This window comes from Oryctolagus cuniculus, chromosome 1 (assembly GCF_051225735.1).
Source record: "Oryctolagus cuniculus isolate XC-2025 breed Fujian yellow rabbit chromosome 1, ASM5122573v1, whole genome shotgun sequence".
In the NCBI taxonomy this organism is placed as follows: Eukaryota; Metazoa; Chordata; class Mammalia; order Lagomorpha; family Leporidae; genus Oryctolagus; species Oryctolagus cuniculus.
The window spans coordinates 149,825,034-149,851,190 of record NC_142867.1 but is presented as its reverse complement, the minus strand read 5'-3'; positions in this window follow the sequence as shown (position 1 = coordinate 149,851,190).

Sequence of the window (26,157 nt, the reverse complement as noted above, 5' to 3'; positions counted from 1 at the left end):
CCACATCCTGTATCTGACTTCCAGTTTGAGTCCATACTCCTCCTCTTCTGATTTGTTTTCACGCTAACACACCTGGGAAGCAGTGGAGGAGGACTAAGGCACCTGAGTCCGACAGCCACATGGGTGTCCTCGATGGAATTCCTGGCTCCTGGCTTCAGCTTGACCCAATCCTGGCTATTGTGGCCCTTGGGAAGTGAGCCAACAGAGAGGGAATCTTTCTCTCTCTCTCTTTCTCTCTCTCTCTGTGTCTCATTCTGCCTTTCACATAAATAAAGAAATCTCATTTTTTTAAATGAAAGGTTGGTTTTGGTATAAATCTATCCCTAGTTTTTTTCATGATATATGTTTTCCACGAACCTATTTGATATACACATCTTCTACCTAAACTGTCTACCATTAGCTAACTTACGAGTAAAGATGTACGAAATGGAAAATGGTTGAGAAATTGCTCTCATCTGTCCTTTTTCTCTATGTCTGCCATCATTTGCAGTGTAAGTGGTTGGTCCATCCTGGAAAGCAACATGAGTAAGAAAGGATATAATGGCGTGTGTGGCCTCTCAGAGCTGTCAGCACCATTGCTTACTCAGTCATAGATGTTGCAATAGAAACATGAGAGCAGGATCCTGATGGGCCCATGAAGTGTGGATATTCAGCCAGACTCCAACGTAAGGATGTATGACAGCCACATAGCAAGCAGCACGAGCCTTATATGTGAACACAGTGGCATGGATGGTGGCAGACACACATGTCACATGCATCTCCTCTGTAAATTTGCATACTTTATTACCATGTTTACTTCAATTAAAAAGCACAAGTTCAAATAACATTATCAAGACTTTCATGACAGCAACAGGTTAGTTTTAAGCAAACCACAGGGCCCTTCCTACTGGGGGGCCCAAGCAATTAGACTGGCTGTATGCCCACGAGGTCAGCCCTGGTTGACATTTTTACCTCCATCATTAGGTTTTCACCTCATTTCTCAATTTGTTCAAAGCCTGGATGGGGAAGCAAGCTCTGTATTGTTCACCACTTTGCAGACTGCAAAAATGTTCTGCTCAGGCTAAGACCTCCAGCTCCTTCACTTCTCAAATCAAGTATCACAGATTGCCTACCATTGTCTTGGAACTCTGTATGGGTTCAATGGTGAACTTTTACAACTGAGGACAATATGCTTGTCAAACTCAAGAATTCGGGTATAGTATGCTTGTCATACAGGGATCATATTAATGGGATGGCTCTTGGCACCCCTGGAAAAAATTCTAGAGAGAACTTTGATATTTTATATTCACTATAGTTAAGGATTTTAGACACTATGGTTAAGTATTTTAATTGAAGAGTATACTATCTCTCCCAGAGCAAAGTTTATCTGTGTGAGAGCTTTGAACCACACACATCATCTACACATTTTATCCCACTTGAGCCACTCAATGTCCCCTCTCCAACTGATAGAGGAATTAGGAGAGGAAGAAGGTGGAAGGTAGGGTAGGGTGGGAAGTATCACTGTATTCCTAAATTTGTACATGAAATACATGAAATTTGTATATCTTAAATAAAATTTAAAAAACCAAACCAATCTAACCAAACAAACAAAGAACTTCTTACAGACAAGGACTACATTTTATAACTCCTGTTTTCCCCCCAAAGTAACCAGCTAAATAGAAGATGCCCTCTACGACCATGTTGTTGGTTTATTTCAAACAGTGTCAGAACCTGCATGTTCTCACTTCTCTCTTGGAAATTAGGCTAAATTTCACAAAGTTAAAATATTAAGCCCTTAAATTCCTTGAACTGGAAAATCTGCAAATAGTAGGCATGTCTCTTCTACAGCACTGCTGTCCAAGATATTCCTATCAAACTATAATCATTATTGTTTTAGTTACAAAGGCAATAAGCAAAAGAATGAAATTACTTATCAAAAGAGCTTGTTTAACCAAAGTAAAGAATAAAGGTCAAAAAGTCAAATTAATACAGAACTTGTAACTTTTATAAGTGTTAAAGAAAAACACTGACAAGAAAAATCACAGTGTTGATAGCTATTACCAATTTTTAACTTTATATTACTATTGTTTATATTGTTTTCATGGGATTTCACTGACGTTATCAAATTAATAATAGTCAAATTAAAAAATAGCAAAATCTCTTGAAATGCCAACACAAAGAAAAATGAGTCAGAACATGAAAAATGTTTTAGACAAGTTGACAACATGCATTCTTTGTTCATTTCTCTTTCTGAGAGAAGTTCTATCTTCTTCACACCCACACGTACAAGACATTGAATAAAATACACTCAATCACCCTATGGAGACAAAAAATAAAGAAAAGCTAATTCCAAAAAACACTTCTGTATTACTCCTATTAACTCAGAGCATTTGACAAATAAAAATATTTTTAGTTATTCTTTACATTATATATATTTTTTCTATAATATGATACTAAATATACAATTTATATTTTATATTTTATTTCTATCTATGATAAGAAGTAATTTTCAATATATTGTTGCAGTAATTAGAATTTAAGAATTCCTATTTATTTTCTTTCTTTTCCCACTGCTCTATATTGATCTTTTAGGATTATCTCCCCCTCCTTCTGCTTATATATTCTTCACACTCTGCATGTTCACATACATGCCAAATGACTTTATAGAATAGATTAACATGAATTTGGTTATTTCAAAGACTGTAGAATACTCAGTTTATAATACTTCAGTGTTTTTAAAGAACTTTTAAAAAGTAATCTTATTCTTTGGGTCCCCTAAGTAAAGAATCATATCATCTGCAAAGAGGGATAGTTTGAGTTCTTCCTTCCCAATTTGCATTCTTTAATTTCTTTTTCTTGCCTAATAGCTCTGGCTAGAACTTCCAGAACTATATTGAATAGCAGTGGTGAGAGTGGGCATCCCTGTCTGCTACCAGATCTCAGTGGAAATGCTTCCAACTTTCCCCATTCAATAGGATGTTGGCTGTGGGTTTTTCATAGATTGCTTTGATTGTATGAGGAATGTTCCTTCCAAACCCAGTTTGCTTAGAGTTTTCATCATGAAAGGGTGTTGTATTTTATCAAATGCTTTCTCTGCATCTATTGAGATAATTATATGGTTTTTCTTCTGCAGTCTGTTAATGTGGTGTATCACATTGATTGTTTTGCACACATTGAACCATCCCTGCATACCAGGAATAAATCCCACTTGGTCTGGGTGGATGATCTTTCTGATGTGTTGTTGCATTCTATTGGCGAGAATTTTATTGAGGATTTTTGCATCTATGTTCATCAGGGATATTGGTCTGTAATTCTCTTTCAGTGCTGCATCTTTTTCTGGCTTAAGAATTAAGGTGATGCTGGCTTCATAGAAAGAATTTGGGAGGACTCCCTCTTTTTCGATTGTTCTGAATAGTTTGAGAAGAATTGTAGTTAGTTCTTCTTTAAATGTCTGTTGAATTCAGCAGTGAATCTATCTGGTCCTGGGCTTTTCTTTGTTGGGAGGGCCTTTATTACTGTTTCAAGTTCTGTCTCAGTTATAGGTCTCACTAGTCCCTGTGATCAATTTCTGTTCACAATTGATCATAATGATAGGACTAAGAACCAAAGGGATCACATAAACAAGAATAGTGTCTGCAAATACTAGCTTATAGAATAAAAAAGGGAGAGAATGATCCAACATGGGAAGTGAGATACACAGCAGACCCATAGAATGGCAGATGTCCTAAACAGCACTCTGGCCTCAGAATGAGCCCTTAAGGCATGCGGATCCGGCTGAAAAGCCCATGAGAGTATTTCAGGCATGGAAAGCCAAGACATTCTGGGGAAAAAAAAAAAAAAAAAAAAAAAAAAAAACCACCTAAATGAAAGATCTCCACGAGTGAGATCCCAGTGGAAAGAACAGGTCTTCAAAGAAGGAGGTACCTTTCTCTGAAGGGAGGAGAGAACTTCCACTTTGACCATGGCCTTGTCTAAATATGATCAGAGTTAATGAACTCAGGGGGCTTCCATAGCCTTGGCATCTCATGACAAGAGCCTGGGGTGATTACTGATGCCATAAACAAGAGTGTCAATTTGTTAAGTCAACAACAGGAGTCACTGTGCACTTACTCCTCATGTAGGATCTCTGTCCTTAATGTGCTGTACATTGAGATTTAATGCTATAACTAGTACTCAAACAGTATTTTTCACTTATGTTTCTGTGTGGGAGCAAACTGTTGAAATCTTTACTTAATGTATGCTAAACTGATCTTCTGTATATAATGAGAATTGAAAATGATTCTTGATGTGAATGGAAGGGGAGAGGGAGTGGGAAAGGGGAGGTTTGCGGGTGGGAGGGACGTTATGTGGGGGAAGCCATTGTAATCCATAAGCTGTACTTTGGAAATTTATATTCATTAAATAAAAGTTAAAAAAATAGTAATCTTAGTTTAAGCCCAAGCTCTATTGATTTATTAAATTTATTTCAGATGTACCTAGGTGTGCCTGTTAAAATGATAAGAATATATTACATATTACTACAGGCCTAGTTATGTGAGTATCTGAAAAGCAATCAGGTAAATAATTTATTTTAACTAAGAGTAAAACACAACAGACCTATGGAACAGAACAGAGACCCTGTGTATAGAACCACAATATAGGGACAACTAAATTCCAACAAAGACACAAAGGAAGGTTATTGGGAAAAGGGTAAGTCTGCAAGTGGACACATGTAACATGTGGGCATAATATACAGAAAGCCACACAAAAATACTAACTTCGATCCCCTTACTATATAAAGGCTAATGCATAATAAATAAAGGGTTAAAATGTAAAACACAAATCTATAAAATATTATGTGAAAACATGGAGCAGAATCTTTGTGTTCTTGGATTAGCCACAGATTTCACAGAGACAAAATAAAAAACCAGATTTATAAAATAAAAAATCTCATAAATTATATTCATGAAAATTAAAAACCTCTGCTCTTAGAACTATATACTAAGAGAATAAACAGTCAAAGCACAGATTGGGAGAAAATATTTCCAAATCTTATTTCTGAACAAACTTGCATCTATACCATATAGAAAACTCAAAACTCTATAACTAGAATTAAAAACAAAAACAAAAACCTGGTCAAAGTGATTTGAGGAGATTTTGTCATGGAAGACACACAGTTTGCAAATAAGCAAATGAAAATCAGTCACATGATCAGTCATTAACTAAATGAAAATTAAAATCACATGCAGATACTAAAATTAAAATGTCTGACCACACCAAGTATTGGTGAAGAAATATGGAGACAAGGGCCCTTCCACATTGCGTGTGGTACAATCACTTCAGAAAGCAATTTGGCAGTTTATTTAAAATCTGAACATATATCTACTTTACCATCCTGTCCTTTCATTCCTTTATATGTTCATGTAAAGTCTTACACGTGAATGTTCACAGCAACACTGCTTTTCAATTTTCTTTCTTTCTTCCTTTCTTTCTTTCTTTCTTTCTTTCTTTCTTTCTTTCTTTCTTTCTTTCTTTCTTTCTTTCTTTCTTTCTTTTGACAGGCAGAGTTAGACAGAGAGAGAGAGACAGAGAGAAAGGTCTTCCTTCTGTTGGTTCACCCCCCAAATGACCACTATGGCCGATGCGCTGTGCGGATCCGAAGCCAGGAGCCGGAGCTTCCTTCTGGTCTCCCATGTGGGTGCAGGCCCAAGCACTTGGGCCATCCTCCACTGCCTTCCCTGGCCACAGCAGAGAGCTGGACTGGAAGAGGAGCAACCAGGACTAGAACCCAGCGCTCCAACCGGGACTAGAACCTGGGGTGCCGGCGCCACAGGCAGAGGATTAGCTAAGTGAGCTGCGGTGCTGGCCAGCAACTCTGCTTTTAATAACTAAAAACTATAATCTAAACATCTGTCAATGGGTGAATAAATAAACCAACTGTGTTACACCCACGCAGTGGAATATTACTCGGCAAAGGACTAGACTATTGGTAACACAAAAGTAGGATTACTCTCAAAATAGTTGTGCTTGGTGAAAGAAGCCAGAAAAACAAGTTCATGCTGTATGAATCCATTTACAGATATTTCTAGAGAATGACAAGGTGCTGACAGTGACAGAAAGCAGAAGTGCACCTGCCTGGGATGGGAAAGGTGGGAGGGAGCACATATGCAGGGGCAGGAGGAAACGTTCATGGGCGATGGAGATGTTCTTCTTAAGGTATGAGTGTTTCAGGGGTCTAAGCATATGTCTGATCTCTCAGACTGCACACTTGAAGTATGCATAGCTTATAGTACATTAAGTATATTTTAATTAGGCCATTCAAGAAGAAAGGCAGGCACAGAAGTTTGCCCCAATAAAAATGCACAAATTGAGAACAGAAAAGTTCAGTTGAATTGTTCCTGAGGTTTATTTCATTCAAAACATATATTCAGTCTCCTTGTGAAAGATGGCCTCTCAGATAAATGTAATAAAGCAATATCTATTCATGTCTCAGCAAGGCTTGGATGTCCCTCTAACTGCATGTCACATAGTTCTTCTGTCTTATGGCTAGATTGCATGGAACTCTTCGGAATTAAAACCCGAATGTAGCATGCTATCTCAGAGCAGCGGTGCCCAGGGTAGCAGTGGCCTAGGGTGATGAATAGTATGCCTGTGTGGCTGCTGGTAACTGCTGAGATGTCATCTCATAGCTTTGTGTACACAGAGGTTGTGCACAAGAGGGAGAACAAGGGAAGCTCCCTCAGGATGCTGGGAGAACTGCATTGCTACCTGTTTGGTAAGCATGGCTTATCCATGTCACTTTTCAGAGATAAATGCAGTGCTAACTATTACAGGATATAAATACTTAAATGAGGCCGAAATGATTGTGATCCAATTTCTTAAACATGAAGTTTCTCTGTATTGATTCTAAGCAAAATATTAACCATTCACAGAAGGTAGAACAAGCTCTCACATTTTTTATTTCTCAAGGGATAGAGGCTGTTAATTAGTTACATTTAATTGATATTTCCAGTGACTCTGAAAAGAGAGAAACATAAAAGTGCCCTCATTCTCAAATAATGAGGAGATTAAGAAACCATACTGGTAATCCTAAACCTCGTATTTGAAATGTTTCCAGATTGAAGCCTTTTGAAGTGCAATGTTTTCTCAACTGCTTCAAATAATTATTATTATTTAATGTTCTTAGAATCACAACTCTCCTACTGGGGAGGAATACGCCAAAACAGATAAGAACATCTATTTTCAAAGGACTTTCTACTTCAAGTTTAATAGTCTCACCAAGTTTATGTAACAGAGTCTCCAGCTATTGCAAAGGCTTGCCATGTGGTTTCCCAGCAGCTCTGGGATTTATGTTAGGTAGCTCTTAGGGTAGATAAAGCAAAGCAAACACACTGCATGCCTACATAAGCAATGATGCAGGCGTTTTATTAATATTCTTAATGGTAGCAGTTCTGTTGTAACATTATTCACTTCATTTTCTTCTTCTTCATCTTCCTCTTTGTCTTCTTCTTCCCCTGCATCTTCTCTTTCTCTTCCTCCTCCTTCTCTTCTTCCTCCTCCTCCTCATTCTTCCAGAAACTGCAAGACCATTTTTCAGACAAACCAAGCTTGTTTTCAGTCATGAGAATTTGAATGATCACTTTCTTCTTTTTTGATCCCCCTTTTACCGTTTGATCTACTTTTGCAGACTTACAGTTTGTTCATTTTCAGGAACTGTGCACACACAAACTGAGGACGTACGTATGCATTAAGCTTAGGCTATTGAGACACTTGTGTGCAACTGCTGGACATGTTTTTAAGATGAATCTTCAAAGATTTGTTAACGGGATTAAACTTCTACTGAGCAGGATTCTCTATCTGCTTACAACATTCACCTAATAATCCCGATTCTCATTGGTGAAGAGCCAGTGCTTATAGGCTCAGCAACAGGTTCACACTTTCCTGAGGGCTTCACACTCTCCCCCACTAAGCTAGTGCAGCACAGGCACCTGCAGCATAGGTAGCATAGGTTCCCAGCTGGTGGTGTGGTGGCAGGAAGAGTTGTGGCTATGAAGCTCCATCCTCCTCCCTGGAACATGTCTTCACGTTCCATGGCACACAGAAGTGTCTCTGATCATTCACCCTGCATTATTCCTCTTCCTTGTGTTTACTGTCAAGGGATTTGCCCGGGGGTGGTTCCCACTTCTCCCAGAGCTGTGCTTGCACAAAAAATGCATATATCCAAAGTTTTTGTCTGATAGAAAATAACATTTTAGATGGAAACAAGTCAAACAAATGGTTGGCATGAATTCTGAGTCAGAAACTTGGGGATACTTTTTCGGGGACTATGTTTCAATGAATATCAGCTTTCTACTTCCCCAAATATGAATTGTTTTCAGGAAAACATTAAATCACATGATATCTTGCAGGTTCAACTTTTGAGATTGCCTGTATTCACCCTTTCCTCGACTGACACATTTTACTAGGCTCCCAAATTCTTGTTTGATCTTTAATAATCTTCATGCAGTAATAGCTTAATTCTAAGCCCCTGTAATAAGAGAGTTCTGGAGCTCTCTTATTCTTGGGTTCTCTCTCATTAGTGTCATTGCTTTACAATATTTTTCACCAGTTCCAGAGATGCCTGGTGACTCACACAGCTGAGAAATCTGAGATTCAGATTCACTCAACACCTCAGATATTTGGTTCCCTCATCTACAAAATGAAAACAAGCCTAGCTGGCTTGCCTATTGCAGAGGATTGTTTGGATGATCAAATGAAATAACGTGCTTCCCCATGAGTTGGGGACGACCCTGTACTGGGTGAACAAACAGCATCATCCCCACCACTCCTCCACCACTGTTTTCGTTGCTATTTCTAGCACACTGCTAAGAATAACACAGGGGCACGGACTGTTCAGAAACCATGACCTTTTACATTTTCTTATTCCCTGACTGGGAGCCAGTTTCCACTTGGATTTTTACTTATTAATATATGAAATAATAGCTATGGGATAAAACTTGATTAGAGAAAAAATAAAGGAGGGAAATAGTACTTAAAATGAGAGGCATGCAATTTTAAAAATGTAGAAATTTTGTCTTCCTGCTGGAGGAATTATACACTTTTATTGTCTGTTTGTATCAGGCAACGGTCCTGTATGAGGTTAAGCCATTTGATATATTTATTGTTATTTCAACATTCAAAGAGATCTACTCAGTCTCTGTTCATCAGAGGCAGAGAAAGTACACACAGGGTAGAACCCTTTGTGAGGCTCTATCTGTGAAAATCATAACATTGCTCAAGCCCCATGTGCACTCAAAATCTCTGTTAACACTTTTTGTTAGAAGTAAATAGTTTCCTGGCAATTCTCTGCCTGAAATTTCTGAGCAGCTTGACACTGCAGTTTATCCCTGGAGGGCATTATTAGTCACTCTATTATATATAAAAAAAGCAGAGATAATATGTGTGTCTATGTAGTATGCATGCTGAGTAATAACCAAGGGGAGGGAATATTTTCACAGGCTGGTGAGGGGGTAGCTTTGCTGCCTTGTGGTTCCACATCAGGCACACCTGCCAACTCTTTGGCTTACCTGCCTCCACTGCCTTGCGTTTTGTGGCCTGAAGGAAAACTCTGCTGCGGCTGCATTTAGCATTTGTTTCCCAGCCACAGAGGATGAAAGACAGAGCTGAGCCTCAGCAGGTGGATTTTAATTCAGACAGACACACGCTGATGATGAAACAGGTCTGCAACACCTGAGCTTAAGCAGGGAGGGTTAGATGAGGCGTGGGCAGGGGGGAAGAGGTAACTAGCTCAAGGTTAAACTGCTGTCAGGGGCTCATGTCAACTGAGACCACAGGTAGGCCTGTCAGAGGCCTCTGCCCAGCCCTGACAAGGAACAGAGAACTTGCTGTAAGAATCAATTAGTGGTTTGTCCCTATGAGGACTTGTAAGTGATTCGAAGCTCCTGGTACAACTGCTCAGCTGCTTTCTGTGACTGATGCAGTGTAGCCTACAGCACTGTTTCCTTGACCCTGGTGGACAATCACATAATCTAAAGGTCTGCTGTTTTTCTGGCCACACTTTAAAGATATTTTCTGAAAAAGCAGTTGGCTTTACAGAAAAAGAAGGGAGTTATGCTTGCTCGGGACTACAACTTGCATGGGCATCAAGGAATAAGAATGCATGCTGAATGAGAAGCTGACGTGTGCAAGGAGCCTACCCCCGCTCCAGCCCCTTCCCAAAATATACCACTGCCAGTCAGTGCCAAGCTCCACTGGCACTCTCGTACGGGAGCTTTTTCATTACTGAATCCCAGACACCCCATTCAATTATTAAAGAATGCCCTGTTATATTTATTACAGAGGTGGCTGATATTCCTGCCAATTGTCGAACTTCGGTTTCCTGTGGTTGATTTTCATGCATGAGGAACACACAGCTGCTGGGTGGGTGCCAGCGCTCCATCAATCTCTCCTGGCTGCCTCGACCTCAGGATATGTACGAGTAGCGGATAAATTGGAAGATCAATGACTTGTCCCTCCTGCCGCACCAGCTGCTATTGAGAAATTAATATGAGGATCACTATAAATAAAAGATAAAAGATGATATGGCTTACAGTGTAAAATATTAAGGCCGGACACAATGTGCCAGAGGAATCTAAACTGAAAGCCAAGCAAATTAACCCTGTGAGGGCTTCTTGTCTCTTTTCTGGAAATCCAGTTAGAGAGAGAGAGAGAAGAGAGAGAGAGAGAGATCGTGCTGTAATATGAAAAGGGATTTTTTAAATTCCCAGATAGAGAAAACCAGAACATTAATGAAACCGTGTCCTTGCTCTTTCCTCTGTCATAGATTTTGGGGACTCAAAGAAATGGTACATTACTTACCCAGTCACCCCATTTTACTTAAGAAAACTGAGGGTCAGCCAGGGAGCAAAGTGGTTTTCTCAAGTTTTTGCAGCAGCTGGTGACAGAGCTGCCAATGGACTTCATTTGTGATGTTCAGTTTCTTTTTATCAAGCCACCTCCTTTCACAAAGGCTTTTAATAAAACTGGTGTTTTGTGATGTCTGGGGCTTTACTTGGAAGAGTGCTAATTTGCAAATCATGGCAGTAGCACTAAAAGATGATGGTGTTTCTTAGTGTGCACTCAAGGCCAAAGATCTTGGTGTAGCATGATAATAACGTGTGGCAGACAGCACTGGCAGAGCACCTTCGACTCTGAGGTTTCACAGAGAACATTATCCATGTGTCTTCTGGGATTAGGAAACAGAACAGATGACTAGACTCAAAAACATATGCTGAGCCCAAAAGGGAATTGGAAAAGAAAAGAGAAAATACCAGTTGCATTAGGAGATCACGAGTTGTGGAGCAAATAAAGCCTTAAGGAGTAGGAGAAACTTGACCTTGAAATGGGAGCTGAAGTATAGGAGTCAGAGGTTAATTTCGTGTGAAGCCTACATTTGACTTTTGGCTCTGGTTCACCTTGGGTATGAATTAATCTGCACCTGCCAACCCCAGAGCGGCTGTGCACCCCCTCTTCAAGTTCCAGCCTGCCCCTGCTGGCAGTTTGTGATCTGAGAAATGGCGCAGCTAGGATCTATGGATCACCAGAAAGCTGACTTCTGTGTGTAGCTTGATTTTGACTTGCAGTTCCTTTTGCCTGCTTCTTAGGGAAAGTAGATGGGATTTAGATTCCTCAAAATGCAATTATGAATCTATTAGCCTGGCTCTAGATTCTGCCATAAATTCATTTGTACTTGGCAAAGATCATTTAATTTCTCAGCTTCTACATCACTGAAGCTTTCCTCACTGTCACCTGTAAATAACCAGAAGTCAGCTACCTGAGGCATTCCACTGAGGTCCTGCTGCTTCTGAGGAAAAACTCACTTAACAAAAATAATGGGATGATGATTTTGTTTAAAGACAAGTCACCTACTGGGTGACCAAGGCTGTTTCCATCTTTAGCAGGTTAAAGAGAATCCCCAAGCTCAAACTCCTACTTTTTCTTTTTAAAAAATCTCCTGTCAGTGCTGTTTCTTGAGGGTCAAAAAGTGTGCATTACAAAAAGGGAAAGAAAAAAAGACCAGCGATCAATGCCAGCTCTTGAGAAATGACTATGAAGATCACTATAAATAAAAGATAAAAGATGACACAGCTTTTGGAGTAAAATATTAAGCCAGTCACAGTCTGATGTATCAAGTTTAACCAAATTAACCTGCTGGGATAAACAGGGGCTTCGTTTTTGTTGTACTTGAAAAATGAACTAGTATTTTTTTAAACAAGATTATATTTGAGAAGAGTCACACAGAGGCTCAAAAAAGAGAATTCAGCTCCTTTCCTTTTAGGTAGTCACTCTTAGACACACCTGCCTGGGATTTGGAGACCACTTCCCCTGGGCCACAAAGCCAGAGCCATCACTCAACAGTCCGCAGAGGTGCACTAACTTATCTTATTGGTTGATGTGGTAGCTGCAAGCTATGTTGAGGGGATGGAGTTATTTTTTGCATTTCAATCCAAGAGCTTCATTCAGAAAATATGCTTTCCATTAGGATGTACACAAATCATTCTCCTAATATACCATTCATTAGATTAATGTTAGTATTAGGCCTGCACAGAACACATATCTGTCCTGGGCATTTTTCCAGAAATGCATTATGTAACACATGGATTTCCAATTCATGATTGCAAAAGTTTCAAAACCTGAGCTTCACAGGAGGCATTAGAAACAGGCTAGCTGCAATGAATTTTTCACTCACGTGCCTAGATAGTCTCCTCAAACTGTGACTCTTTTCCAAGAAAAGAGATTTAAAACAAAAACAAAAACAAAAAATTTGGTCCAGTTGAAGCAATTATTTTGATCTGTTGAGGTGGCTAGGCTGAGTTTTCCTCTATGTCTGTTGGGTTGTAGACTCCTGAGGCTGCATTTTTTGACCTTCTCTCTAATTCTAAAAGAATATAGAGCTGGGTTGGATGATTCACATTCCCTTTTGGAGTAGTGCACTGAATTATTTAGCATAAGCAATAGGGAAAAGTGGAGGAGTAAGTGGGGAGAAATAATTTTAAATATCTTTAGCTAGAGGAAAATTGGCCTACCTACACAAGAATAAATATGGCATGTGCAGTGATTCAAGTATTCAAAGATGTCTGTTTTAGCAATAAAGACCAGATCTGGACACAGTTCCTGGCATAGGCAGACCTACACCTGCACATTCACTATATCAAAAGAACTGCGGAAGTGTGTTGAAAACTGCTTAAGTGAGAGACATAAACACAACTACAGATGAATGGACGGGAATTCAAGGCTCTGAAGTCTGGACTGCTGGTAAAGAACTCAGCAGGGTAAGCTCCAGCCAGCTTTCGATTGTGAGACACCAAGTTCACATTGCAGACATGCTAGAATGTTTGTCCTCCCCTGCTCAATATTTTAGGGAGGATATTAAACACCCCTGTTAAAATGTCTGCCAGTGATCACCAGAGTTCAGCTTTGGAAAGTAATGGCTGTGATCTTTAATAGGGTCATGCCCTTGTCAGGAGTCTCACGTAGAATTTCCAGGGTATTTTCAAGCCAGATATTTCTTTTGGATGATGCTTATGTCTGATTCAGTTCAAGGAAAGACTGTGCGTGGTAGAAGTTAGGGTCTAGGTGGAGTAAATGGGTCTGTTATCTCTTGATCTAACTTTTTGGCTTCTTTAGTTCTTAGGTTGTGGTTAAGCCGATAGCTCCCCAGGACATTTGTAATTGCTTTACCTGTGTTTTGGAATATTATCTTAAGCACATTTCTCCCTAAATGATACCTTGCTATCCCCTGGCCAATTTTTAAATGGCATCTCATAAAAAGCGTTTTGTGATGACCCATGCTTGTCATGATTATATTGGCTTATTTCCTTTAGAACACATATTAAAAAAAGTAGCATAATAATCATAAAAATAACAATTAGGTTTTCTGTTTATTTGTATTTAGATCAGAGTATTCTTCTCAAAGAATGTCAACTCCATGATGGAAAATATCATATTATCTTTTTTCTTTTTTTGATAGATAGAGCTAGTGAGAGAGACAGAGAGAAAGGTCTCCCTTTTTCCGTTGGTTCACCGCCCAAATGACCGCTACGGCCGGAGCTATGCCGATCTGAAGCCAGGAGCTAGGAGCTTCCTCTTGGCCTCCCATGCTGGTGCAGGGCCCAAGCACTTGGGCCATCCTCTACTGCACTCCCGGGCCACCGCAGAGAGCTGGACTGGAAGAGGAGCAGCCGGGACTATAACCCAGTGCCCATGTGGGATGCTGGCACCGCAGGTGGAGGATTAGCCAAGTGAGCCACGGTGCCAGCCCTCATATTTTCTTTCTTAACCCCTGTTCTTTGCTAGTCTTGGAACAGTGTCTGGTATATAGCAGTCACTCAAGATTTGTTGATTTAGTATAAAAAAGAATGTATGAAGAGATTAGTGGATTTAGAATTTGTCCTTTGGAGCACATTTGTCTCTTTTTAATATTTATTTATTTATTTATTTATGAAAGGCAGAGAGAAGAGACAAGGACACATACACATCTAGATCTATCTGTTTATCTATCTATCTCTAACTGCTACATATATATATATATATGTACAGAAAGTGAGAGAGAGAGAAAGGAAGGAAGGAAGGAAGGAAGGAAGGAAGGAAGGAAGGAAGGAAGGAAGGAAGAAAGGAAGGAAGGAAGGAAGGAAGGAAGGAAGGAAGGAAGACAGAAAGAAAGAAAGAAAGAAAGAAAGAAAGAAAGAAAGAAAGAAAGAAAGAAAGAAAGAAAGAAAGATAGATAGATATACCATCCTGTTGGTTCACTCCCAAATTCCCACAATAGCCGGGCCTGGGTCAGGAGTCAGGAACTCAACCTGGGTGACCTACAAGGATAGCAGGAACCCAGATACTTGAAACATCACCTGCTGCCTCTCAGGGTGCACATTAATGTGAAGTAGAGCCAAGACTCAAACCCAGGCTTTCCAATATGGGATGGGGGTGTCCCAGGTAATGTCTGACTTGCTATGCCAAATACCTACTCCTTGAGGTCACTCTCAATGACACTTAGGGTTTATGATTTGAGAAAATTTGTAGGCACTGGAGCTTGAAGTGATTTTGTTCATCAGCATAGCTAGAGCAAAATCCCCTTTAGTATTATCTCTGACAGTCAACTGGTCTGTGCTCAAATAACTGAATGAAAGATGCTACCCATGGCCCTTTCTTAGAAGTCTGCAAGTGCATCACAGCCTTCCGTGGGAGTTTATTTCGCATTATTCTGCTGTAATTGGGAAAATTTTTTGCTTCAGAAACATCTTCTCTTTCAGCTTTTTCACCTTTTGTCCTTTGTTCTAGTTCTTAGGGAATACTCAGGACAGAATTTCATCTGATATGTCCTTTAGCTGCATGTGTCTGCTTGTGACAGAGTTAGCAGGATTCAACTTGATTGCTGCTTATTGCTATGTTCCTTGATAGTATTTAGAAATAATATGTCTCCATGTTCCACACTATATTTGAGGGAGTATAGAAGTAAAACAGATCTAGAGTTATGTCAAAAGCAATGAGACACATATTCTGATTTATCCGCTTTAATGTAGCCAGTACTATGCTATGGGGAAATCAAGCAATATGAGTAGGGCATCATTGCCATTGCTTAACAAATGTCATTATGGTGAAAAGACAGTAACTTGGAAAGTTCTGTCTGATGGGAAAAGTGTCAACTTCAGCTTAGACCGCTGAGTCTTTCTTGAGAAGTTGCAATAGAAAAGCATCTTTATTTCTCTTGGTTTTCATTTGTTTTTTGGTATCTTCAACCACTTAACACAAAACATGTTCTTGAAGTAATGATGGCCTCGTTGACCTTCTTTTGGGTCCTAAATGACCAATGTGTGTGCATGGCAGTTCAGTTACACAGAGCCTGGATGTTTGGGCCCAGCAGAAAACCGCCACAGAGTCATAGTCAAACATCTGCTCATCAACACGTAAGAACTGGAGAATATCAAAACCCGGGTTTGTGGATCGTGGTATGCTAGTGCTCCCTCTACATTTTGCTGTGACACACAGGTACTAAGGTGTAGGGTATTGCTAAAACAGCTTTGCAAGTTTCTTTAGAAATCTTAAGTGGGACATGGAGAATGAACAACAGAAAGGAAAGCAAGTCCATGCTGCTGGGAAGTGTACTCAAGAACGACTAACAGAAGAATCACAGGAACAGCAGTAGGAAGGCCAGTTATAAAAGGTTCAAACAACACACAGTTCTCAGCATCCTACATACACGGGTGCTTCCAAAAGTTTTTGGGAACATAGAATTCAAAGCTCAATGAATTTTAGAGCAAAAATGAGTTTATGTGCAGTTTTAAAATTGGCATTTCCCATGAGCTTTTTGGAAGACCCATTCCACACCACAATCCTGTAGGATGAGTGTAGCCTTTACCCTCTTTTTTAATTGACAAACAAACAAGTTAAATAAAATGCCTGAGATCTCACCACCAAGGGATGTAGCCGAGAATATGACCCAAGCTATCTTAGAGTCAATGATTTTAACTGGTGGACTGTAAACCATAAGTAAAACCATAGGTAACATTTGGAAATCGCTTTATAAATACTGTTTTTCACTCTCAAGGTACATAGAGAATATCCTGAAAATTGACCTTCTAAGTATTTTGATTTTCTTTATTAACATTCTGTAAACTTTTTGCAGTTAAATATCATTCCTTCTCTTGTGAAAATTCAACACACAATTCAAGAAAATACTTGCAAATAAAGTAAGATTCTTAGTGGTACAATTCCAAAGAGTAGCTTAAAGTAGGTGACACCTATACAGCACTATGGCACGGCAGGTTAAGCTACCACCTGTGAAACTGGCATCCCATATGAGTGCTAGTTTGGGTCCTGGCTGCCTGCTCATGCACCTGGGAAAGTAATGGAAGATAGTTTAAGTGGTTGGGCCACTGCCACCCAGATGGAGTTCCAGGCTCCTGGCTTTGGCCTGGCCCAGCCCCTGCCATTGCAGTGATCTGGGTAGTGTACCAGTGGATGGAATCTGTGTGTGTGTATATGTGTGTGTGTGCATGTGTCTATCTCTCCCTCTGTCTCTGTAACTCCTTCTTTTCAAGTAAATAAATAAGTCTTTCTTTTAAAAAAAGAGAAAATGAGGGGCCGGTGCTGTGGCTCACTTGGTTAATCCTCTGCCTGTGGCGCCGGCATCCCATACGGGCACCGGATTCCATTCCTGGTTGCTCCTCTTCCAGTCCAGCTCTCTGCTGTAACCCGAGAGGGCAGTGGAGGATGGCCCAAGTGCTTGGGCCCTGCACCCACGTGGGAGACCAGGAGGAAGCACCTGGCTCCTGGCTTCGGATTGGTGCAGTTCTGGCCATAGCTGTCATTTGGGAAGTGAGCCAAAGGAAGGAAGACCTTTCTCTCTGTCCCTCTATCTCTCTGTCTATAACTCTATCTGTCAAATAAATAAAAAAAAGAAAGAGAAAATGAAAGAATATTATATTAGTTTTCTATTGCTGCATTATCAAGTAGATGCAATTGTAGCGACTTAAAAGGAAAATTTATTATAATTGTAGATTAGAAGTTCAACTTATATGTCTTACAGGCTAAATTCAAGGGGCTGACATGATGCAGTCCCTTTGGGAGACTCTAAAACAGTGCTCATCCTCATCTTCTCCAGCTTCTAGAGGCTACCCTCATTGTCCACTCCATTCTCTTTGTTCTCTTCAAGCTTGGGACGGCAGGTTGGGGCCTGTCCTCATCACATCAGTCTGCCTGGATCCCAAAGTCATGTCTCATTCCCTGACTCTTTTGCCTCTATCTTTTAAGAACTTTATAATTACATTATGCCCACCTGAATGATCCATAACATTTTAATAATGTCCATGATAATATCCATAATTATTTTAAGGTTAGCTGATTGGCCACTCTGATTCCATTTGCAATCCAATTCCTTAGTGCCATGAAATTTAACATACTCACCAGGTCTGGGAATCAGGATGTGAGTATCCTTCTGCTGGGGAGGAAGAGCGGCATACTATGCATTTTCTGTGAACTTCCTGTAGAAACCATATATACATAGTTTTTATATTTTTGCACCAAAACAAGCTTATCTTTTAATTTCATTTTCCATGAACTTTTTGAAGTACTTTCATAGGTCCTTGTATTATGTGTATAGAAGGTTTAAGTGGTGAAAAATACTCACCAAGCTTTCATCCTGCTGCATTCAGAGGAGCAAAGTAGAAAGACTTAAAATTTTCCAGGTGGGGAAAACAACAGAGATTGCATACAAAACAGCAACAACAACAGAGAATCAGTAAAATAGAATTTTTCGGCAGTATTAGATACCATAAAAACAGTATTTCAATGTTTGGGGGAAAATTGAATACAAAATATACAAGTAGCAAAATCATAACTTTAATGTAAAAATGTTTTGGCATATTCAAAGTTGTAAAAAATATGCAACTCACTCAACATTGAAAAAAAAATGGAAAACTTTTCTCAGATTTTCAAGGTACATAGGGAACCAAGAAAGAGACAACTGAGGCACAGGAATAAATAACTCAGCTCACTGGGTGCAGAGCCTCAGAAATCTTGATAGAAATTTAACTACAGACTCTAAGGACAAAACACCAGGCAGCTCAGCAATGCAGCTCATTTGTGTTACTCTCTTCAGAATCAAAGACTGTGGCAGTCCTTTGAGTTATGATTTCATTCCCTCTTCAAAAAGTTTGGAGTCTTAAGGACTTCACAGTTGTGAAAATCCTATGAGAAGCCTCTGTATAATCAAGTCACTCTTGGTTATGTCCACCCTGTACAATATTCTCTCTCACTGGGTGGATTGTTGCACTGGGTTTATTTATTTATTGAAGGAAGTTTTCACTTTGGGTGTTATTGCTACTCCCCATTTGGTCATATGCACCCTTCATTTTATTAATTTTATTAATTCACTAATACTCTGTAAAGGTAGTAGTTTGACCCCAATATTGATGAATGTTATTGATTTGTAATTTGATTTTCTTATAATATCTTTCTCAGGATTTGGTATTGAAGTACTGTTGGTTTCAAAAATGAATTGAAAATTATCTTGCCCTCATCCTTTCTCTGAAGCCTTTGTATAAAGTTGACATCACTTCTTTTTTTAAATGTCTGATATATTGCATCAGTAAGGCTACCTGAGCCTGTACTCTTCTTTGTGGGATAATTTTAATTAAGAATATGCTTTCTTTAATGGGAATAAAGCTATCAGCATTCCATTTCTTTGGTGTCAGTTTTGGTAATGTTTTATCTTTTAAAGATATTTTATGTTTAAGCTTGGTCATTGAACTTACTGACAAACTTATTCAGAAGTTTTCCTTTATTACCTTTTTTAGTACCAGTAAGAACTGTAACTGTGTTCACTCTTTTATTCTTGATACTGGAAATGTGTGTGTCATTGATCTTTACAAATAACCAGGTTTTCATTTCACTGTTATTTAAACATGTCTGGGGCCAGTGCTGTGGCAAAGAGAGTGAAACCGCTGCTGCAGTGCCAGCATCCCATACAGGCGCCACTTCCAGTCCCAGCAGCTCCACTTCCGATCCAGCTCTCTGCTAAGGCCTGGGAAAGCAGGAGAAGATGGCCCAGGTCTTGGGCCCCTATACCCGCAGAGGATGAGGCTCCTGGCTCCTGGCTTTGGATCAGCCCAGCTACAGCCATTATGGCCATCTGGGGAGTGAACTAGCAGATGGAAGACTCGCTCCCTCTCTCTCTCTTTCTCTCTCTCTCTCTGCCTCTGTCTCTCTGTAACTCTGACTTTGAAATAAATAAATAAATCTTTAAACATGTTTGATTTAATTGATTTCTGTTCTTTAATATTTCCCTATCCTTACTTATCTGATCTTCTATTTCTTTTCATAGATCCTTACTGTGAAATATTAAATGATTTTAGTGTTTAACGTTCTCTATAAAAAATATTTACAGCTAAGAATATCCCTGTAAATACTCTTGTACTGCATTCCACAAATTTTGATATATTGAGTTTTCATTAGCATTATGCTCAAAATATGTTTTGGTATATCTTAAAATTTCTTAACCCATGGGTTATTGAGAAATGTGTTCTTAAATTTACAAATAATGATAATCATTCAGGTCTATCTAGTTACTTATTTATAGGTTGATTTGTTCAGAAAATATAATCTGTATGTCACCTACCTATTTAAATTTATTGAGAAAATTTTATTTTCTATTAAGTGATCTATCTTAATGAATATGTGTACTCAAAGCTATAGCTAAAATAACTTTTCATTTTAGTGGTTAATTCTCCCTGCTTGGTCATATACACCATTCATTTTATTAATTGGTCAATTAATTTCACTAATATTGTACTAAGGTATTTTGACTCAAAATACATAAAGGTTAAAATGAACATGCATTTAGTATAAATTTCTGAATTTGTCAATTAAAGTGTTTTAGAATGTTGTTCAAACTGTTTTTAACTTTTATTTAATAAATATAAATTTCCAAAGTACAGCTTATGGATTACAATGGCTTCCCCCCCCCATAACTTCCCTCCCACTCACAACCCTCCCATTTCCCGATCCCTCTCCCATTCCATTCACATCAAGATTCATTTTCAATTATCTTTATATACAGAAGATCAATTTAGTATATATTAAGTAAAGATTTCAACAGTTTGAACCCACACAGAAACATAAAAATACTGTTTGAGTACTAGTTATACCGTTAATTCACATTGAACAACACATTAAGGACAGAGATCCTACATGAGGAGTAAGTGCACAGTGACTCCTGTTGTTGACTTAGCAAATTGACACTCTTTTTTATGGCGTCAGTAATCTCCCCAGGCTCTTGTCATGAGTTGCCAAGGCTATGGAAGCCTCTTGAGTTCACCAACTCCAATCTGATTTAGACAAGGTCATAGTCAAAGTGGAAGTTCTCTCCTCCCTTCAGAGAAAGGTACCTCCTTCTTTGATGGCCCGTTCTTTCCACTGGGATCTCACTCACAGAGATCTTTCATTTAGGTTTTTTTTTTTTTTTTTCTTGCCAGAGTGTCTTGGCTTTCCATGCCTAAAATACTCTCATGGGCTCTTCAACCAGATCTAAATGCCTTAATGGCTGAGTCTGAGGCCAGAGTGCTGTTTAGGACATCTGCCATTCTATGAGTCTGCTGCGTATCCTGCTTCCCGTGTTGGGTCCTTCTCTCCCCTTTTATTTATTTATTTGTTTATTTATTTATTTATTTTTTGACAGGCAGAGTGGATAGTGAGAGAGAGAGACAGAGAGAAAGGTCTTCCTTTTGCCGTTGGTTCACCCTCCAATGGCCACCACGGCTGGCGCGCTGTGGCCAGCGCACCGCGCTGATCCGAAGGCAGGAGCTAGGTGCTTCTCCTGGTCTCCCATGGGGTGCAGGGCCCAAGCACTTGTGCCATCCTCCACTGCCTTCCCGGGCCACAGCAGAGAGCTGGCCTGGAAGAGGGGCAACCGGGAAATAATCCGGCGCCCCAACCGGGACTAGAACCCGGTGTGCCGGTGCCACTAGGTGGAGGATTAGCCTATTGAGCCGCGGCGCCGGCTTCCCCTTTTAATTTTATTAGTTAGTATTAGCAGACACTAGTCTTGTTTGTGTGATCCCTTTGACTCTTAGACCTATCATTATGATCAATTGTGAACTGAAACTGATCACTTGGACTAGTGAGATGGCATTAGCACATGCCACCTTGATGGGATTGAATTGGAATCACCTGGCACATTTCTAATGCTACCATTTGGGGTAAGTCAAATTGAGCATGTCCCAAATTGTACATCACCTCCCTCTCTTATTCTTACTCTTATATTTAACAGAGATCACTTTTCAGTTAAATTTAAACACCTAAGAATAATTGTGTGTTAATTACAGAGTTCAACCAATATTATTAAGTAGGACAAAAAAATACTAAAAGGGATAAAGTATTAAGCTGTACATCAACAGTCAGGACAAGGGCTGATCAAGTCACTGTTTCTCATAGTGTCCATTTCACTTCAACAGGTTTCCTTTTTGGTGCTCGGTTAGTTGTCAAACCTACTGGGTCCTTAGTGCTTTTCTAAGTAGAATAGATTTGGGGAGCTGAGTTTTGATGTAACAACTATAATTCTGCATTTGTTTACATTTTCAGTTCTTTCAAATTATTTTTACTATAATTTGAATCTCTATTAGTCCAAAGCACATTTACAATTTGTACATCTTCTTGGTGAATTTTTCTGTAAATCATTAAAAAATACATTCCTAATCACTGATAATATTCCATTTTCTAAAGTCTGTTTTGTCCCATATACATAAAACAATCTGGTTTTCTTAGGGTAATTGTTCATATCGCATATCCTTTGCCATTTTTTTTTAAACTTTTTTATGAAAGATCTCCGCGAGTGAGATCCCAGTGGAAAGAATGGGTCATCAAAGAAGGAGGTACCTTTCTCTGAAGGGAGGAAAGAAATTCCACTTTGACCATGGCCTTGTCTAAAAATTATCAGCCAGTGAACTCAGGGGGCTTCCATAGCCTTGGCAGCTCATGACAAGAGCCTCGGGTGATTACTGAGGCCAAAAACAAGAATGTCAATTTGTTAAGTCAACAACAGGAGTCACTGTGCACTTACTCCTCATGTAGGATTTCTGTCCTTAGTGTGCTGTACATTGAGATTTAATGCTATAACTAGTACTCAAACAGTATTTTTCACTTTATGTTTCTGTGTGGGAGCAAACTGTTGAAATCTTTACTTAATATATACTAAACTGATCTTCTGTATATAAAGAGAATTGAAAATGAATCGATGTGAATGGAAGGGGAGAGGGAGTGGGAAACGGGAGGGTTGCGGGTGGGAGGGACGTTATGGGGGGGAAGCCATTGTAATCCATAAGCTGTACTTTGGAAATTTATATTCATTAAATAAAAGCTTTAAAAAAAACTTTTTAAAAAGATTTATTTATTTTACTTGGAAGTCAGAGTTACACAGAGAGAGAAGGAGAGGCAATGAGAGAGAGAGAGAGAGGTCTTCCGCTGGTTCACCCCCCAATTGGCTGCAACTACTGGAGCTGCATCGATCCAAAGCCAGGAGCCTGGAGCTTGTTCCAGGTCTCCCACATGGCTGCAGGGGCCCAAGGACTTGGGCCATCCTCTACTGTTTTCCTAGGCCATAGCAGAGAGCTAGATCAGAAGTGGAGCATCTAGGACTCCAACTGGTACCCATATGGGATGCCAGATTTATATTCTTTGATGAAGTTATTTTTGTATCTGAATCTTATATTTTTCTCTAGTTTCATTACAATAATTTATTAAATTATTAGATGGTTTTGTTGGTAATTCCAGTATCTGGGTCATCTCTAAGACCACTATCGAATAATAATCGGATTTTTATCAATGTTGCCTTAGTTTTTCATATGCAGTCATTTTCATTGCATACCAGATATTTGGATGATACATCATTGACAATGAACATTATCTTGTTTTCTTTCAAAAAGTATACAGCTTTGTTTTGGCAGGCAAATCAATTCTTGATGAATCATCCAAAGATATTTTTATGTCCTGTTAGGCCTTATCTATTCATTTTTGCACTTCCTATCAGAGACAGCCTTCATTCAAATGGGATGACCCTTACTCCCAGCTTTGCATTCTCTGGAATTTCCTTGAGAACCTGGAGTGTTCAAAAAGGTATACCTGCCCTGAAGGAGTCTGGACTTCGATGTATTTGCAGCATTGCACAACCTCATAAATGTCTGCCCAATTTCAGTTTCTAAGTTGTTTTCTTTGCTAGGCCTCCTGGTGTCTTCCGATGAACACGCGCATCACAGGTATCACAATAACTCAGGAGGAATCTCTGCAGAATCTCAACTTCATCTCTGCAGCTCCCTCCCGCATTAGGCTGCCTGCTGTGTGGCAGAAAAGACCTGACCTCTACTGGCTTCAAACAGCATAATTGCTATTCTTTGATGGGCTTTATAATTCTGTCTTGTAGTTTGAAAAAACACCCTTTAGTAGGAAGGGTAACCGGTTGAAGGCAAAACTCATCTCATGCACTTCTCTTCTTTTGAGGTATATTTCTGTGCGTTGGTTGCTGGTCAATGGTTGTGAAAGTTTTATAAATTATAGCCAGCTTTTAAAAGTGGATATGGGGCCGGCGCCGCGGCTCACTAGGCTAATCCTCCGCCTAGCGGCGCCGGCACACCGGGTTCTAGTCCCGGTTGGGGCGCCGGATTCTGTCCCGGTTGCCCCTCTTCCAGGCCAGCTCTCTGCTGTGGCCAGGGAGTGCAGTGGAGGATGGCCCAGGTGCTTGGGCCCTGCACCCCATGGGAGACCAGGAGAAGCACCTGGCTCCTGGCTCCTGCCATCGGATCAGCGCGGTGCGCCGGCCACGGTGGCCATTGGAGGGTGAACCAACGGCAAAAAGGAAGACCTTTCTCTCTGTCTCTCTCTCTCACTGTCCACTCTGCCTGTCAAAAAAAAAAAAAAAAAGTGGATATGGTGGAAGGGTAAGTTCAATACCAGCTATTTCCTCATGGTTTGAAACACAAGTCCTAAGTGCTTAACCTCTAAATTTAAAAAGTTACTGCCATTATTTGAGAAGTCTTCAAAATGTTCATGGAAAGTGCATATAATGAAATCACCATGCATGGATTTCAAAAATTTTTACACAAAATAAATTTATCTTTTAATTCAATTTCCATGAACTTTTTGATATGCCCTCACACATTACAAAAATCCTAAGAATTCACATCTCTGTTCATATTTTCTAAAAGTACCACATTTACATTCTCACATCAGCTACACTGTAGTAATAAATCCCTTTCATTTATTTCTAAACTCCATGTTGAAAATGATAATTACTGTTTTAACTTGCATTTCATGACTATTCAATATTTGTGAATGTATATATTCTATATATTCATGCTATTCTATATTTATCATAGGTTTATTAGTGTTTTTTTCCCTGTGACAGTCCCTGTCCATGATGCTGAATCAAAATAAAAACAAAGTTTGAGCACAAAGGAAAGAGAAAGTTTAATCTCTTGACAGATAAGAGGGTAGCAGATCCCCAGGTCTTAAGAATCACCACCCTCCTGAATGAAGGTGCTCTGGGTTTTTAAGAGGCTCCAATGTAGACAGGAGTAATGGAAGGAAGACCTTTCTCTCTCTCTCCCTCTCTCTGGCCAGGTGACGAGGGGCTGAGTAGAGTCTCAGTGATTGTCTGGTCTAGCTGCGTGTTCACCCCTGGCCAGGTTCTGGTTGGTTAGCAATGCTGTATCCTCAGGAAATGCTTCAGACAGCCAACTGGGCTTCAGTGCTTGAGGGCAGCTCTTACCGTCTGCCTTGGACCTGGAATTCCCCTGCCAAGAACTGAAATTCCTCTAAATGGAGCCCATCCAAACAAGACAATACTGGCCACCAAAGTGTTATCTATACGTGAAGGAAAGGAACTCATGAACCTGGCCGTTGTGATCTTGGGGGGCTGGCTGTCCCACTCCTCAGTTCAGTGAATTATGCTAAGTGGGAGTGGGTAGGAGACTGGGGCCTGATGGTGTTTGACGTCTGCATTCAAGGCACTGTTTGGCGGCTCAGTTTCAATATTTTATGCATATTTTTATGCTGTGGTGCTTAGTGTTTTTTTCATTAATCTGTAGGCATGGCTTATATTTAGGTCTATTCATCTTTTAGCTTTATATATATTTCAAATATTGTCCCTAAGACCATTTTTTTTCCACACAAAACCTTTTCTGTTTTAAAAATTGAATTTGCAGCTCTCTGCTGTGGCCTGGGAAGGCAGTGGAGGATGGCCCGTGTGCTTGGGCCCTGCACCCGCATGGGAGACTGGGAGGAGGTGCCTGGCTCCTGGTTTCAGATCATTGCAGCACCAGCCATTGTGGCCATTTGAGGAGTGAACCAATGGAAGGAAGACCTTTCTCTCTCTCTCTGTAATTCTATCTGTCAAATAAATAAATAAAAAATCTAAAAAAAATTGAATTTGTCACTTTTTCCTTTATACCCTCAAGGTCTACTATCTTGCTGTGCAATTATTTTGCTGTATGTTTTTATAATGACTCAAGACTTTTTATCTATTGGTACTACTTTATGAAGTATGAAGCACAAAATTCTTTTAAATGGGTATCTAATTTTCCCAGAATAAACTTTGAATGATTATTTTTTAATCCTCAGATTACAATTTCACTTCCTCATGATCAAACTTTCCAGGCTTAAAACTATTATTGGGCA